We start from the raw sequence: 17,464 nt of genomic DNA on the forward strand, positions 1-17,464 counted from the left end.
TCCGAATCCGATCACATGCGACTCCTTTTTTGGGGGCTATATTAAAGACAAGGTGTACAACGATAACCACAAAACCATTGGTGAGCTGAAGACAGCTATTCAGGAGGTTATTACCAGCATCGATGTTCCGACAGTTCAGCGTTTTTTTTTTTTTTTTTTTTTTTCCTTTTTGGTCATCAGTCTACTGACTGGTTTGATGCGGCCCACCACGAATTCCTTACCTGTGCTAACCTCTTCATCTCAGAGTAGCACTTGCAACCTACGTCCTCAATTATTTGCTTGACGTATTCCAATCTCTGTCTTCCTCTACAGTTTTTGCCTTCTACAGCTCCCTCTAGTACCATGGAAATCATTCCCTCATGTCTTAGCAGATGTCCTATCATCCTGTCCCTTCTCCTTATCAGTGTTTTCCACATATTCCTTTCCTCTCCGATTCTGCGTAGAACCTCCTCATTCCTTACCTTATCAGTCCACCTAATTTTCAACATTCGTCTATAGCACCACATCTCAAACGCTTCGATTCTCTTCTGTTCCGGTTTTCCCACAGTCCATGTTTCACTACCATACAATGCTGTACTCCAGACGTACATCCTCAGAAATTTCTTCCTCCAATTAAGGCCGGTATTTGATATTAGTAGACTTCTCTTGGCCAGAAATGCCTTTTTTGCCATAGCGAGTCTGCTTTTGATGTCCTCCTTGCTCCGTCCGTCATTGGTTATTTTACAGCCTAGGTAGCAGAATTCCTTAACTTCATTGACTTCGTGACCATCAATCCTAATGTTAGTTTCTCGCTGTTCTCATTTCTACTACTTCTCATTACCTTCGTCTTTCTCCGATTTACTCTCAAACCATACTGTGCACTCATTAGACTGTTCATTCCGTTCAGCAGATCATTTAATTCTTCTTCACATTCACCCAGGATAGCAATGTCATCAGTGAATCGTATCATTGATATCCTTTCACCTTGCATTTTAATTCCACTCCTGAACCTTTCTTTTATCTCCATAATTGCTTCCTCGATGTACAGATTGAAGAGTAGGGGCGAAAGGCTTACAGCCTTGTCTTACACCCTTCTTATTATTCCCTCTTGGTTGTTGTACATATTGTATATGACCCGTCTCTCACTATAGCTTACCCCTACTTCTTTCAGAATCTCGAACAGCTTGCACCATTTTATATTGTCGAACGCTTTTTCCAGGTCGACAAATCCTATTAAAGTGTCTTGATTTATCTTTAGCCTTGCTTCCATTATTAGCCGTAACGTCAGAATTGCCTCTCTCGTCTCTTTACTTTTCCTAAAGCCAAACTGATCGTCACCTGGCGCATTCTCAATTTTCTTTTCCATTCTTCTGTATATTATTCTTGTAAGCAGCTTCGATGCATGAGCTGTTAAGCTGATTTTGCGATAATTCTCGCACTTATCAGTTCTTGCCGTCTTCGGAATTGTGTGGATGATACTTTTCCGAAAGTCAGATGGTATATCGCTAGACTCATATATTCTACACACCAACGTGAATAGTCGTTTTGTTGCCACTTCCCCCTATGATTTTAGAAATTCTGATGGAATTTATCTATCCCTTCTGCCTTATTTGACAGTAAGTCCTCCAAAGCTCTTTTAAATTCCGATTCTAATACTGGATCCCCTATCTCTTCTAAATCGACTCCTGTTTCTTCTTCTATCACAGCAGACAAATCTTCACTCTCATAGAGGCTTTCAATGTAATCTTTCCACCTATCCGCTCTCTCCTCTGCATTTAACAGTGGAATTCCCGTTCCACTCTTATCACCGTTGCTTTTAATGTCACCAAAAGTTGTTTTGACTTTCCTTTATGCTGAGTCTGTCCGCCCGACAATCTTATCTTTTTCGATGTCTTCACATTTTTCCTGCCGCCATTTCGTCTTATCTTCCTGCACTTCCTATTTATTTCATTCCTCAGCGACTTGTATTTTTGTGTTCCTGATTTTCCCGGAAGATGTTTGTACTTCCTCCTTTCATCAATCAACTGAAGTATTTCTTCTGTTACCCATGGTTTCTTCGCAGCTACCTTCTTTGTACCTATGTTTTCCTTCCCAACTTCTGATGGCCCTTTTTAGAGATGTCCATTCCTCTTCAACTCTACTGCCTACTGCGCTATTCCTTATTGCTTTTTCTATTGCGTTAGAGAACTTCAAACGTATCTCGTCATTCCTTAGTACTTCCGTATCCCACTTCTTTACCTATTGATTCTTTCTGACTAATGTCTTGAACTTCAGCCTACTCTTCATCACTACTATATTGTGATCTGAGTCTATATCTGCTCCTGGGTACGCCTTACAATCCAGTATCTGATTTCGGAATCTCTGTCTGACTATGATGTAATCTAATTGAAATCTTCCAGTATCTCCCGGCCTTTTCCAAGTATACCCCCTCCTCTTGTGATTCTTGAACAGGGTATTACAAGCTGAAACTTGTTACAGAACTCAATTAGTCTCTCTCCTCTTTCATTCCTTGTCCCAAGCCCATATTGTCCTGTAACCTTTTCATCTACTCCTTCCTCTACAACTGCATTCTAGTCGCCCATGACTATTAGATTTTCGTCCCCCTTTACATACTGCATTACCCTTTCAATATCCTCATACACTTTCTCTATCTGTTCATCTTCAGCTTGCGACGTCGACAAGTATACCTGAACTATCGTTGTCGGTGCTGGTCTGCTGTCGATTCTGATTATAACAACCCGGTCACTGAACTGTTCACAGTAACACACCATCTGCACTACCTTCCTATTCATAACGAATCCTACACCTGTTATACCATTTTCTGCTGCGGTTGAAATTACCCGATACTCATCTGACCAGAAATCCTTGTCTTCCTTCCACTTCACTTCACTGACCCCTACTACATCTAGATTGAGCCTTTGCATTTCCCTTTTCAGATTTTCTAGTTTCCCTACCACGTTCAAGCTTCTGACATTCCATGCCCCGACTCGTAGAGTGTTATCCTTTCGTAGATTATTCAATCTTTTTCTCATGGTAACCTCCCCCTTGGCAGTCCCCTCCCGGAGATCCGAATGGGGGACTATTCCGGAATCTTTTGCCAATGGAGAGATCATCACGACACTTCTCTTCAATTACAGGCCACATGTCCTGTGGATAAACGTTACGTGTCTTTAATGCAGTGGTTTCCATTGACTTCTGCATCCTCATATCGTTGATCATTGCTGATTCTTGCGCCTTTAGGGGAAATTCCCCACCCCTAGGACAAGAGAGTGCCCTGAACCTCTATCCGCTCTTCCACCCTCTTTTGACAAGGCCGTTGGGAGAATGAGGCTGACTTCTTATGCCGGAAGTCTTCGGCCGCCAATGCTGATTATTTATCGAAATTTAAGCAGGGGCGGGGATCGAACCCGGGTCCGAAAACGTTTTGATTATGAATCAAAGACGCTACCCCTAGACCACAGGTACCCACCCCCAGTTCTGCGTATCATCCCGAATTTCGCTAACCGTATGATGGTAGGCATATCGAATATGTCATAACCTAAATCCGAATATCTGTAGTGACGTTCACATGTTGAATAAAGTGTGTGCAAGCCGTAGTTTGTAACTGTTTTACTTTTTTTTCTTTTTCATACACTTCAAATACTGTCAACCTGTGTGCTAGCTGCACTTTCCGAAAACACTGTAACGTTTAATATTTAAAAAAGCTTTTACGTGCACACGGCACAAATTAAGAACAAGAAGCAATTTGAACAGTAGTCTGCTAATGTTATGGGGCATCTAACATGGGGGGGGGGGGGGGGAGGGACGTGCAGGGTAGCTGATATCAAAGCAACGTACATCGTAAGTTTTTCACTCCACCTCCCCTTATTATACCTCCATGTTTCATGCCCTCTCTAGCTTGCAAACTCGGACGATATTTGCTTACTTTGGCCATCAGCACCATTTAAATGTACAGGTCTACATTGCCTAGCGTTAGTTAAAAATTGTGCGTAAAAGTAAAAGCAATGTAATGTAAACATGTCAAGAAATACTTCGCAGAACAAAGTTACTAGGTAGGGAGCGAAGTTTTTAATAAATAAAGAAACAAAAAACAAAGGTATGCACTGCTGCAGTGATTCATACTAATACGAACAAAAGTCTGCTTTCTGACAAATTTTTACTGGAATAATTTACAAATATATTAATAATTTGATTTGGATGTCCTACATTCAATAGACGCCAAAAATATGACATCATTGGTACGACTGATTCCAGAAGAAACCCTAGGGCATGTTGTCCACCACCACACGAAATTTCCGAAAGCTTAGTGTAACCAATGAAGATGCTTTTCGTTTCTCTCCCTCTTCTCCTTCTGTCCCTTTCTCTTTTTTGATCACAACACAGACCGAGATGTTTAGCCCTACCTTTTAGTGTAAGCGTTCATCAGATACCGTAGGTCACCGGTACCTATTGCGCGTGATGTACAACTGGTCTCGTGGTTCTGGTTAATGCTTTGTCATCTACGGTTCAGAGTTCTGGCACCGTGAAAGTGAATCTTGCCTCTCTTGCTCGGTCGGAGCGTCCTCTCTCCGGGATCTCGTTACCGGCTGCTGCGAGTCGATTCCATTCGGTCGAGCTGAAGAGCCGGGAGAATCGACCGCGGCGTCGATTAAGGAGACAAAGCGCCGTCTGCGCAGGTCCCTATCATGGTGTGAGGGCGCCGTCCCCGTTTCATTTCCTGTCAGTTACGTGTTTTCAACCCGCTGACCGTATTTCAGTCTATTCATGCCTCTCACCAGGGGATGACACTCCTTTTAGCATTTATTTATGGGAGGCCAGTTCTCAATTTTCCGTGTGGCGACCACAAAAACTTTTTTATGTGTAGCATGTTTCTGATTCGCTCAAGCGTTAAGCCGTCCGTCGAAATTTTCTTTCCACTTTGAAACATCAGATTTTTAAAATAAAAGCCGTGTTTCAGTTCTACAGATATACTTATGCGGAAAGAGCGGATCATATGGGGGGAGGGGAGGGGGAGGAAAAAAAACAGGAGAAAAAAACGCTGAAAGCTTCTAATGGAATTTCGGGGCTGTGACTCGAGGAAAAGTTGAACGAATTATGAATTAACCGGTAGTCGGACGATAAATTGCGTTTTTCTAAATTATAATGAATCCTGTCAGTCTAAATTTGATGCGAAGTCGTTTTTACGCAGCACATATTAAATTTCGGTAATAATCTGTATCTGTTTATGATTGGTAGGCGATGCAAGATGCAACCGTTATTTGCAACGGAAGAAATTCTACATGAGTAAAACTCGCGATTACAGTACTACAGCAGTAAAACATACACATACTTGAATAAGTGTTCCATTTTGTCCTTCGCTACAAGAACGTTTTTCTATCCCTCAGAAACAATGGATCATGTATATCAGTAGAGGAATATTATACTTCCTATCTCAGTACACAAAATGACTCATTTTCTGTACGATTTTCAGCTATGTTATGACTTCATAAATACACTCCTGGAAATGGAAAAAAGAACACATTGACACCGGTGTGTCAGACCCACCATACTTGCTCCGGACACTGCGAGAGGGCTGTACAAGCAATGATCACACGCACGGCACAGCGGACACACCAGGAACCGCGGTGTTGGCCGTCGAATGGCGCTAGCTGCGCAGCATTTGTGCACCGCCGCCGTCAGTGTCAGCCAGTTTGCCGTGGCATACGGAGCTCCATCGCAGTCTTTAACACTGGTAGCATCCCGCGACAGCGTGGACGTGAACCGTATGTGCAGTTGACGGACTTTGAGCGAGGGCGTATAGTGGGCATGCGGGAGGCCGGGTGGACGTACCGCCGAATTGCTCAACACGTGGGGCGTGAGGTCTCCACAGTACATCGATGTTGCCGCCAGTGGTCGGCGGAAGGTGCACGTGCCCGTCGACCTGGGACCGGACCGCAGCGACGCACGGATGCACGCCAAGACCGTAGGATCCTACGCAGTGCCGTAGGGGACCGCACCGCCACTTCCCAGCAAATTAGGGACACTGTTGCTCCTGGGGTATCGGCGAGGACCATTCGCAACCGTCTCCATGAAGCTGGGCTACGGTCCCGCACACCGTTAGGCCGTCTTCCGCTCACGCCCCAACATCGTGCAGCCCGCTTCCAGTGGTGTCGCGACAGGCGTGAATGGAGGGACGAATGGAGACGTGTCGTCTTCAGCGATGAGAGTCGCTTCTGCCTTGGTGCCAATGATGGTCGTATGCGTGTTTGGCGCCGTGCAGGTGAGCGCCACAATCAGGACTGCATACGACCGAGGCACACAGGGCCAACACCCGGCATCATGGTGTGGGGAGCGATCTCCTACACTGGCCGTACACCACTGGTGATCGTCGAGGGGACACTGAATAGTGCACGGTACATCCAAACCGTCATCGAACCCATCGTTCTACCATTCCTAGACCGGCAAGGGAACTTGCTGTTCCAACAGGACAATGCACGTCCGCATGTATCCCGTGCCACCCAACGTGCTCTAGAAGGTGTAAGTCAACTACCCTGGCCAGCAAGATCTCCGGATCTGTCCCCCATTGAGCATGTTTGGGACTGGATGAAGCGTCGTCTCACGTGGTCTGCACGTCCAGCACGAACGCTGGTCCAACTGAGGCGCCAGGTGGAAATGGCATGGCAAGCCGTTCCACAGGACTACATCCAGCATCTCTACGATCGTCTCCATGGGAGAATAGCAGCCTGCATTGCTGCGAAAGGTGGATATACACTGTACTAGTGCCGACATTGTGCATGCTCTGTTGCCTGTGTCTATGTGCCTGTGGTTCCGTCAGTGTGATCATGTGATGTATCTGACCCCAGGAATGTGTCAATAAAGTTTCCCCTTCCTGGGACAATGAATTCACGGTGTTCTTATTTCAATTTCCAGGAGTGTAGATATATGGTATACTTTTTTATATGAATTCACCTGACAATAACAGTCACTTTGAGTTTAAATCCTTAACGAAGCATTATTTTAAAAAACAAAAGATTATGCTTGAGCGACTGATGAACAAAGCACCTGTTTCGTAAAATTTTGGCGATAATGTTACAAAATTGGCGTAGCTACTCGTTTTAGGAGGAAGATGATATAACACATTTATATGGATATGAATAAAACGCTATAACTGAATGTTGATGAAGACAAACAGAATACATTGACATACTGATAATGAGATTACAAAAGACTCCAATATACCTAATATACATTTAATAGTTACAGTGAATAAAAATGCCCCATGGGAAGTGTATATATTCCATCATGTATAATGTGTCTTTTATCATCCTGTGGATGTAACGCTATCTTGTTTAGTTCTACGGCATTTATTTCATGCTTATAACTTGGAATTCGTAAATTGTTTTACCTAATCCACAGTTGTTGAAGAAACAAATTTTATAATCGTATAATGTCTAATCTTCAACTTTTTAAACCTTTTGAATTTTTGCATTCATCATTTCTAACGCAATATGCATACTCCTTCTACCTTTCAACACACTGAACTCAATTATAATCACTCCACTGCACTCCCTTTTTGTCTCACCTAACACATTTTTATTCAGTTCTAGTACTCTCCACACATTACTGCCATTACTGCGTAGATAGTCACTTGTGTTTCTATCTCTGCACATACGTCAGTATTATATCGTATATATAACTGTCAGTATCATGATAACGCAGCTCAGTCTTAGAATTATACTTTGAATTCACTGCATTGTAATGGAAGCTGTATACTACCTCTTTAGACATATAAAATAATCGCATACCAATGTAGTATGGGTTATTGAAATTAACTTCTTTGTTATTAGTAGGTGTCATTGTTAGATTTTGATTAAGTATTGCTCTACATTTGTAGTTTTGATCAGCTATTGGTTTATCACATTTTTTATTATAACGGGCTAATTTTTTATCCACCCAGTTATACATATTTTCCATACTCTCACCATACACGTTTTTCTTCTTTCGCTTATAAAAATCCTTTTCAACCCATTCATAGCATTCGTTCACATCTCTTTAATGAAATTAATGTACATTTCTACTATCCATTTTGCTTGACGATTTATCTTCATGAGTTTGATTCCTAAAGATAAATAACGCTTTAGATGCCTATAATGAACAACAGCTTTACATTTATCGTAAATTATAGTTAATACACTGTCTGATAAAAAAAATGTGAGGATGAGGGGACAAAATGCTGCTTCACAACTTATGTTATTTCAGTCATTACAATATCGGTTCAAATCTACGATGAACATATCAGTTGAAGTCCACTTATCAATATGACATTTCAAACCCTCTGGCCTGGTTGTATGCATTATATAAGTTGGGAAGGGTGTCATAATGGCTTCATATCATCTCCTGAAACAAATACGCCCACAGTTTTTGTAACTGTTTCATGATATGCTGGATACTGGCACTGGGTTGAAGTTGACATCAGAGATGGTACCACACAAAGTCTACTGGGGAGAGATCTAGGGATCTATATGGCCATATGATCAACTTAACATCACACAGACAGTTTATGGAGACAACCAGCATCTGTGGAGGAACACTATCCTGCTGAGAAACGGCAGCCCCATACCGTCACATGAGAGATAAGACAATAGGATACAGGATTTCCATGACATACTTTTGTGGCATCAGAGTTCACTCAGTTATTACCATCTGTAACCTGACATCATACCTGTTAGCTATATCTTCGTCAGATGTAACAGAGCTGTGACGTTCTAGAATATTGGAAAAATGGAACTCTTCTCAGATTGCAACTCATACTCGCCGACAGTAGTTATCTAAGAAAGTGCAAAACCACAATTCGTCATTGAAGACAACCCAGTGTCATTCATCAGCAGTCCATGCTTCCACATCAAGGCGACACTCCAAATGCAGCTGTTTGTGTTGTGGTGTTAAGGGGAGCCTACGCACTGAACGGAAATTCTCCCATCTCGGCGTGCTAGTCTGCGACACAGATTGTTGGAGGCAGTCCATTACCTGTTAGTGAAAGGCAGGTGCAGATATTAAGAGGTTGTAATATATCTGATGCACAGTAAGTCGATACTCATTTGTTGTAGTGAGACGTTGTCAGCTAGAATCTTGACGATCAGTATGCCTACCCTCATTTTCCTGTGCAGTGCAACATTAGGTCGAGTGTCACCTGAATGCCCCACATGACTGACTGCTTAAACGGCGATCCGCAAGAGGTGTCTTTCAAAAACTGTCAGGAGCTGATAACGTTGTCTCACACGAGAATGGGATATTTCTGTGTCTTTCACAGAGAAATTATTCACTGCCCTTACTTACCATAAGAGACCCGGTAACAACACTAAATGTGAATAAACTAAAGAACACTAGTAGTCGCTCTACCTGCAACAGAGAATTTCAACTCATCATTTACGTAGCCACCGAAGGTATGTGTGTGTATGAAGCAACATTGACATTTGATTATGTTTTCTGGGTACTTCATTTTTTTGTCATGCTGTGTAGTTTGTACTTATTCTCAGGTGCTAATGAAAGATCTTTATGTTTTTCATATTGTTCTTTGGAGACTCCCAATCAACTACAAGCACACATCCAGTGTTTAATCATCATCTTAGTCACATCAGTTCATATTTAAATTTTATTCTACTTGGAGTCATCGTCAGGTGGAGTTCATGATGTTGCCCATCTACATAATTTATCTGCATCAAGATCTAACCAATAATTTGATTCTTGGTTATGATCATAATCTTTGATATACTTATTGTTTGCCTTAACATATCTCTCACATGATTGTGTTATGCTACTTCTCACTCCATTTACAGTCAGTAAAATGATATGATAATCATATAGTAACTCAAAAGGCTCCTAAGTCATTTTTAACTCTGCATCCAATGGTCAACTAGGGGCAGTATAGTACTGAGCAGAGTCTAATCAGTGCGATTTTATACGTTTGTCTCTAGAGTTTTCTAATACATCTACCAATAAAAGAACATCAGTTAACAAGTACAGGTCATGGTATTCACCAGTATCTCCTACACTAAACTTACTGCAATCTGACTTTCTACGTATATTGTCTCCCTTGTTTTCTGGCCCTGTTCCTTCAGTGCAATTATATAATTTATGAGTACATAGAACAGTACCATCTTTTGTGGCTGTAATAAAAGTCTTGTATAGATCACTTGTGCTTAGCTTCATTTTAAAGCAAACATTAACAGTTCTCTTGCTTAAACTTACTATCTTTCACAAGCTGCGACATCGTCGAGAAAAAACACCAGTATATGTAATAAGTTTCTTTTAATTTACGTCTATGGTCACAATCTTTTTTGTTTAACAGATTACCGCTTTCGGTCCTTAATGACCATCATCAGATCTGTTTCATAAAAACAAAGTCCTAATCTACTGCAGCCATAGTGGCATCGTCAAATGTTAAATGCGAAATCAGCATCAGCATCGTCAAATACATATAAATCACATCACATGCACGAGTCATGTTATCAGTAAAACTAATAGTTTAAATTTGTAAAAATCGGTCGATACTTTGGATGATCAATGGGTAAAGTCACAACAAATTTTCTTTTATCCACTAATCTTTATACATTATCGAGATACGATGGTTTAAGATTGCGCTAACTGTAGTATGTAAAATTCGTTCTTACTTGAATTGAATTCGCGGAAACGGTTTAAAGTGAAACACATAGAGAAAAAATTTATTCTTACTATAAAATTGAACACAAACAAATCTAGTTTCATTCGGATTTTAGTACAAAAACAAAAGTTTTTTAGTTTTTTAGGCGTGTCACTTACGCGTTTCAAACTTGTGCAAATGCGCACAATTTTTGTAAGAAGGGAGACAAACACATCTAATTAATGGTCGTCCTGTCATTTTGTAAGAGCTTTATACGTTCCCACAATATAAACAATCGAGTTCTAAAGACAATACAAAGAACCTATACTGAAATAGGCACCACTCAAGTGAACAAAAATCTTCATCGTTTGCCAGGTTATGGCAGTCTAATGTCAAAATTATTTTAAAGTTGGGAACCAGAACGAAAAATGCTCTTATCATAGCACAAAAAAGTGAATAGTTCCTGGGCAGAGTTAGGTATGTAAAACTAGATTTTCAACTTGTATGTCATCTTCAAAGACATTTAAATCAAAACATCTTGGAACATTGGTGATTTTTTTTTAGTTTATCATACTTCCCCAGCGCAGTGCGCTGTCTTAGATTCAAGGTGTTGTCATGCCTCCATTTTGCAATTTACAGGCTTAAGTCCTCGATCCTGTGCCCCAAATATAGAAGTTTTGCGAGCCATAGTAAACAATGTGTAATACCATACGGCTGAAGAGCATATATCTAACAGCTAAGAAAGCTTTTCTTTGGGGACAGAACTTCTGGGGGTAGATTTGTCCCTGGGTGACACTAAAACAGTTGTTTGATTTCTGGGTGGAGGAGAGGGGTTGATTTTTTCCTTGAGGGACTATTTCTCGGAAAAACTCACCTCCCATTATATGTGTGATGAGATGTAAAAACAATTAGACACAAATTTATGTGCTTCTAGTGAGTGGGATGCATCTGCAACAGGAAGTAACGAAGAGTGGGGGTGCATCTACAAAACGAAGTATCCTCGAGTAGGGACGCATGTATTTTAAGGTTTAATAACACATTGTGTTATGCTGCACACCACAAATGCCATGACATAATGTAATGTGTCTGTGTAAATTCTAGGACCACTCAGCCTTCTACCATCTCGAATTATAAGTAGAAAGAGGCTTAAAAGTTCTTGTGCCTAGCGTTGTTCAATGGAGAAGTCAAGAGATTTCCCAGCTGCTGACCATCCCTTAAATAAGAGGGGCTGCCAAATTGCAAGTAAGTCACCTCGTAAAGACGTGGAAGATGGTTTGGGGAAATAAATCAGTATAACCCACACCTACACTCACACTTTAAGTAGTCAGAACGTTAGACTTTCTTTTAAATCCATAACTTCCCGGGATATATACGCCTTTTTTACGCTACTGTGTAGCATTTTTCATTCTTGTTCTCAGCTTTTGATGTTTATATCCATATTTAGGTATATTATAGATTTAAATGGGTGTTTACTTGACTTCACTTTCTCTCTAATTATTCTGTGCTTTCTTTGTAGCTGATGCTCTTTTCCAAAGAAAACGCTTCTGGTCGTTATTCTTAACATTTATAAAAGCTTTCTTATTCCTTATGAGCTTTGATTTTTTATATACAACATACCATAGAATTATGTATATTTGTCATTGCCTAATTTTAATCTTCTGTTCCTACCCAACATCCATCTTGATTCTCTGAAATGAGCCTCTTACATATCTCTCGTTTACTGAACTAAATTTAGTTCAGTTTCTCTCATTTGTTATAGCATAGTTGTATGTTGAGAATATGCACTCTTTTTTATGTTTGGTCATGTTTAACTTCAACCCAATAATGAATTCACTTTAAATACATGGAATATATTAAGAATACCGTTCATCAGTTTGGAACACCTCACTCTCATTTTAACGTCTGTGGTCAGATAGGTGACATTCTCCATACAATATATTGTAAGTGTGTCGTCTGCGATTTTTGACAAGGTAGCGAATTACATTTCTACTCTTTCATTTTTATTTCTCTCCCTCTCAGCAGGAACACAGACAACATAAGAGATTAATTCTTACTTCTGGTTCATTAGTCAAATAAGCTAGAATCTTTTTCAGAAAGACCCAGTTTGTGCACTCATCTTAGTTTAATTAAATACTTTATATGAAGTATTAGCCACAATCATATTAGAATATACAGAGTGCATGTTGGAAGTTAATATCTGCAATGGTCAAAAATGATTAAATAACAAGATACAACATTCTCTCCTTTGTCATTTAACTGTAACTACTAACACTTTAGAAATATGTGTTCACAGAGAGAACTGTCAAACAGTGACAGAAGAGGTAAAATAATTGTTTTTATATATTGTACTTAGTGTCCAAAAAGGCAAAATATTAATTACTATAGATTTTTGACTTTACATGAAAATATTTTCTCATCCATACATGATATGGCCGGCCAGAGTGGCCGTGCGGTTCTGGGCGCTACAGTCTGGAACCGAGCGACCGCTACAGTCGCAGGTTCGAATCCTGCCTCGGGCATGGATGTGTGTGATGTCCTTAGGTTAGTTAGGTTTAATTAGTTCTAAGTTCTAGGCGACTGATGACCTCAGAAGTTAAGTCGCATAGTGCTCAGAGCCATTTGAACCATACATGATATGATTATATACTGTAGATCCACCTGATGAAATAATGTAATGTGGATTTTTAATTATGAGGTAATTTTCAGTGTTGTATCTTTTAAAACCGTTTAAAATTCTTTGCCAATCAAATGATATTCTTATACATTTCCTTTCTTAGGCTTCTCATATCTAGTTCCATTTAATGGAAATAGCAGTTAACTAATTCCAATAAACTATATCAGTTAATTTTAATGTAGTCTAGAGTAACCTTAAATGTTTTAGCTAGGAATAAAAATTACTAAGGATTTATCAAAGACAGAAGATTAGTATGAATTGATGACTTTATATTTCCTTTGAGTTTATACCTCATTTCTACAACATTTAGATGTACATTCCCAATATTTTAACCTTTTTTACTTCAAAGAATTTCTTAGTATAATAATATGTACATTCTTTACATACATTACAAAGTTCATCTTATGGAAACTGATCACTGTTAGCTACATATCTGCAACAAGCAAACCCTTTTGTGATGTCCCATAATGAGATTTAAGAAAAATTGAAGTTTCTTATCTTCATGTTCAGTATCAAAAGGGAAGTCAACCTGTTTGCTGTCTCACATCACTATTACACTCCCAATATTCTTAGTCAACAGTTTTTTTTAATTAAGAAGAAATCTTCGTCATATTCTTAAATACATATGCAATATATGATAAATAGATTCTTTGTATACCTCCATATATACTTTTATGTCTGACTCATCATACCTTTACACATAATATTCCAGTGAACCATAGGTCTGCATTCAGTTTTGCGTATGTATCTGGTAATAAAATTTTAAAATTACTACTGAGCCACAGAAATCTCTTATAATGTAGTCTGGTGTTTATGAAATCTACATTTGCACTGCATCTGCATTATATACTCCGTTGTTACACAGTATCTTCAATGTTCTGTCTTTTCGTACACTATTAAGTTGGTAGCTCAATTTTAAAGGCGTAAAATATTCTGATTTTTCATAATAGTACATCAGAAACTAAAGCAGATAATTTACTGCAGTCTATGGCAAATACCGTTAAATCACTTGCACCACCTCTTACTACATTTTTTTAAATTAATTCCATTCACAGGATGTGCTCTACTTGAAGTCGAACATACCATTAACGTATATGAATGCTGAACTTACTGCTCCACACAGTCCTGGAAAGTCTGTTTTTGTAACTATGCCCACTAAAATTGCACTCATCATGCATAACAAGAATCATCAAGGAATAGCAATATTCTATGTGTGTACGTATTGACTACACCATTTGATACAGAACCTTATAATCTTGACATAATATTGTTCTATATAGTGCCATTGGATATCGTAGGATAATTGCCATGTATGTAAATGGGTCTTATACAGAGGTTCGATAAAAATATGGGAAATGTGAGAAATGGGAATACTTAAACATTGCGAGAAATACTTCAATATAGATACAGACGCTGGCTTTGCCTACAGACTCGACTTTTAAAATTTGATACAAATGACAAGTTTGCACCCATGGTCTATGGGTTGCGTCTTTAATTAGTAATCAGAATCCGCCACCGCTTAAATTTTTATTAATGATCACCATAAGCGACCAAAGACTTCTGGCATAGGAATTGACTCTCATTCTGCCAACGGCCTTGTCAAAGAGGGCGGAGGAGCGGACAGAGTTTCAGGACACTCTCTTGTCCTAGGGGTCGGAAAATGACCCTAAAGGAAGAAAAATCAGCAACTACCGACGGCATGAAGATGAAGAAGGCAATGGAAACCATTGCTTTAAAGGCATATAACGTGTATCAACGAGACATAATTGAAAAAGTGTCATGATAATCTCTCCATAGGCAAAATATTCTGGAATAGTCCCCCATTTGGAACTCCGGGAGGGGACTGCCAAAGGGGAGCTGACGACGAGGAAAAGATTGAATAACTAACGAAAGGATAACATCCCACTAGTCGGGGCGTGGAGTGTCGGAAGTTTTAACGTGGTTGGGAAACTAGAAAATTTCAAAAGAAAAATGCAAAAGCTCAATGTAGATATAGTATTGGTCAGTGAAGTGAAATGGCAGAAAGACAAGGATTTCTGGTCAGATGAGTATAAGGCAATATCAACAGCTTCAGAAAATGGTATAATGAGAGTGAGATTCGTTATGAATAGGAATTTAGCGCTGAGAGCATGTTACTGTGTCAGTTCAGTGACAGGATTGTTCTTATCAGAATCGACAGCAAACGAACACCGGCAACGACAGTTCAGGTATACATGAAGACATCGCAAGCTGAACACGAAGAAAGAGAAAGCATATCAGGATATTGAAAGGGTGTTACAGTAGGTAAAGTGAGATGAAAATCTTAGTCATGGGGGACTAGAATGCAACTGTAAGGGAAGGAATATAAGAAAAGGTTACAGGAGAATATGGGCTTGGGACAAGGAGTGAGAGACGAGAAAGATTAATTGAGATCTGTAGTAAATTTCATCTGGTAATAGTGAATTCTCTGTTGAAGAAAGTGGAGGAGGTTGGTTGGTTTGCGGGATTAAAGGGACCTTTTTCCAAAAAATTAAAACCGCCCAAAGAGAATAAAAACGAACAGCAGGAAAGACGTCAGACGACACGGGACAAGAAAGACTCCGACAGAGATCAGACAAAACAAATTATAACACACAGAGAGTGACGGTGGTTGGCCGACCATAGAGAAAAAAAAAAAAGAGGAAAAGCCAACCACCAAGAACACATTAAAAACTCAGGTTAAAATCAGAGGCTAAAAGCCAGAATCAACACTAAAAAAAAACATAAAACACTCAGATTAAACGATAAAAACCCCCTGCCCGAATAAAACGCAAAACTAAGTCCACCATGGAAGAGTCATCTAGTAAAAGGGCAGGGAGCGTATCAGGCAGCGCAAATGTCTGCCTGAGCACAGTTAAAAGCGGACAAGTTAATAAAATGTGCACCACCGTCAAAACCGCCCCACAGCGACAGAGAGGCGGGTCCTCACGACGCAATAAATAACTGTGAAACAGTCGGGTGTGGGCAATGCGGAGCCGACAAAGAACAACTGAATCTCTGCGAGTGGCTCGCATGGATGACTGCCACACATGCGTCGTCGCCTTGAGAGAACGGAGTTTGTTTGGCGTGGGCAGATTGCGCCATTGAGTGTCCCAAAGCGAGATAACTTTGCGGCGGAAGACTGCCCGCAAATCAGTCTCCGGGAGGCCAATGTTCAGGGTGGGTTCACTGGTGGCCTGTTTGGCCAGGCGGTCAACATGTTCATTGCGCGGGATACCAACGTGACCGGGGGTCCACACGAAGACCACAGAGCGGCCGCAACGGGCAAGAGTATACAGGACTCATGGATAGCCATCACCAGACGGGAACGAGGGAAACACTGGTCGAGAGCTCGTAAAACGCTCAGGGAATCGCTACGCTTGGAAAAGACCGGGTGATACGGGAAGATTTCAGTTAAATTACATCATGGTCAGACAGAGATTCCGAAATCAGATACTGCATCGTAAGGCGTACCCAGGAGCAGATATGGTCTCAGGTCACAATTAAGTAGTGATGATGAGAAGGCTGAAGTTTAAGAGATTGGTCAGGGAGAATCAATAAACAAAGAAGTTAGATACGAAAGTACTAAGAAACCATGGGTAACAGAAGAAATACTTCAGTTGATCGATGAAAGAAGGAAGTACAAAAATTGTTCATGGAAATTCAGGAACACAAAAATACAAGTCGCTGAGGAATGAAATAAATAGGAAGTGCAAGGAAGTTAAGACGAAATGGCTGCATGAAAAATGAGAATAAATCGAAAAATAAATGATTGTCGGAAGGATTGACACAGCCCGAACTCTTATGGGAATCATCACCTCAGTGGGCGCGAGTAATGAGTGAATGGGCAAATATCGATTAGGAACATTACGTATGTAGATTGTGGACAGTTGGGAATGTGGGTCTCACAGCAAACCTGCAAGGGTAAGTGTCTGCAGTCGCGCTATTCATCTGTGTCCTCGGTGGCTCAGATAGATAGAGGGTCTGCCATGTAAGCAGGAGATCCCGGGTTCGAGTCCCGGTCGGGGCACACTTTTAAGCTGTGTCCATTGAGATATATCAACAACACCTGTCGGCAGATGAGGGTTTCGGTTAATTATCAAATAATTGAGGACTTAGTGTGTAAGTGGTGCTCTGAGATGGAGAGATTGTCCCAGGAGAAGAATTCGTGGAGGTGAGCATTAAACTAGTCAGAA

The sequence above is a fragment of the Schistocerca cancellata genome, chromosome 6, assembly GCF_023864275.1.
Source record: "Schistocerca cancellata isolate TAMUIC-IGC-003103 chromosome 6, iqSchCanc2.1, whole genome shotgun sequence".
NCBI classification, from domain to species: Eukaryota; Metazoa; Arthropoda; class Insecta; order Orthoptera; family Acrididae; genus Schistocerca; species Schistocerca cancellata.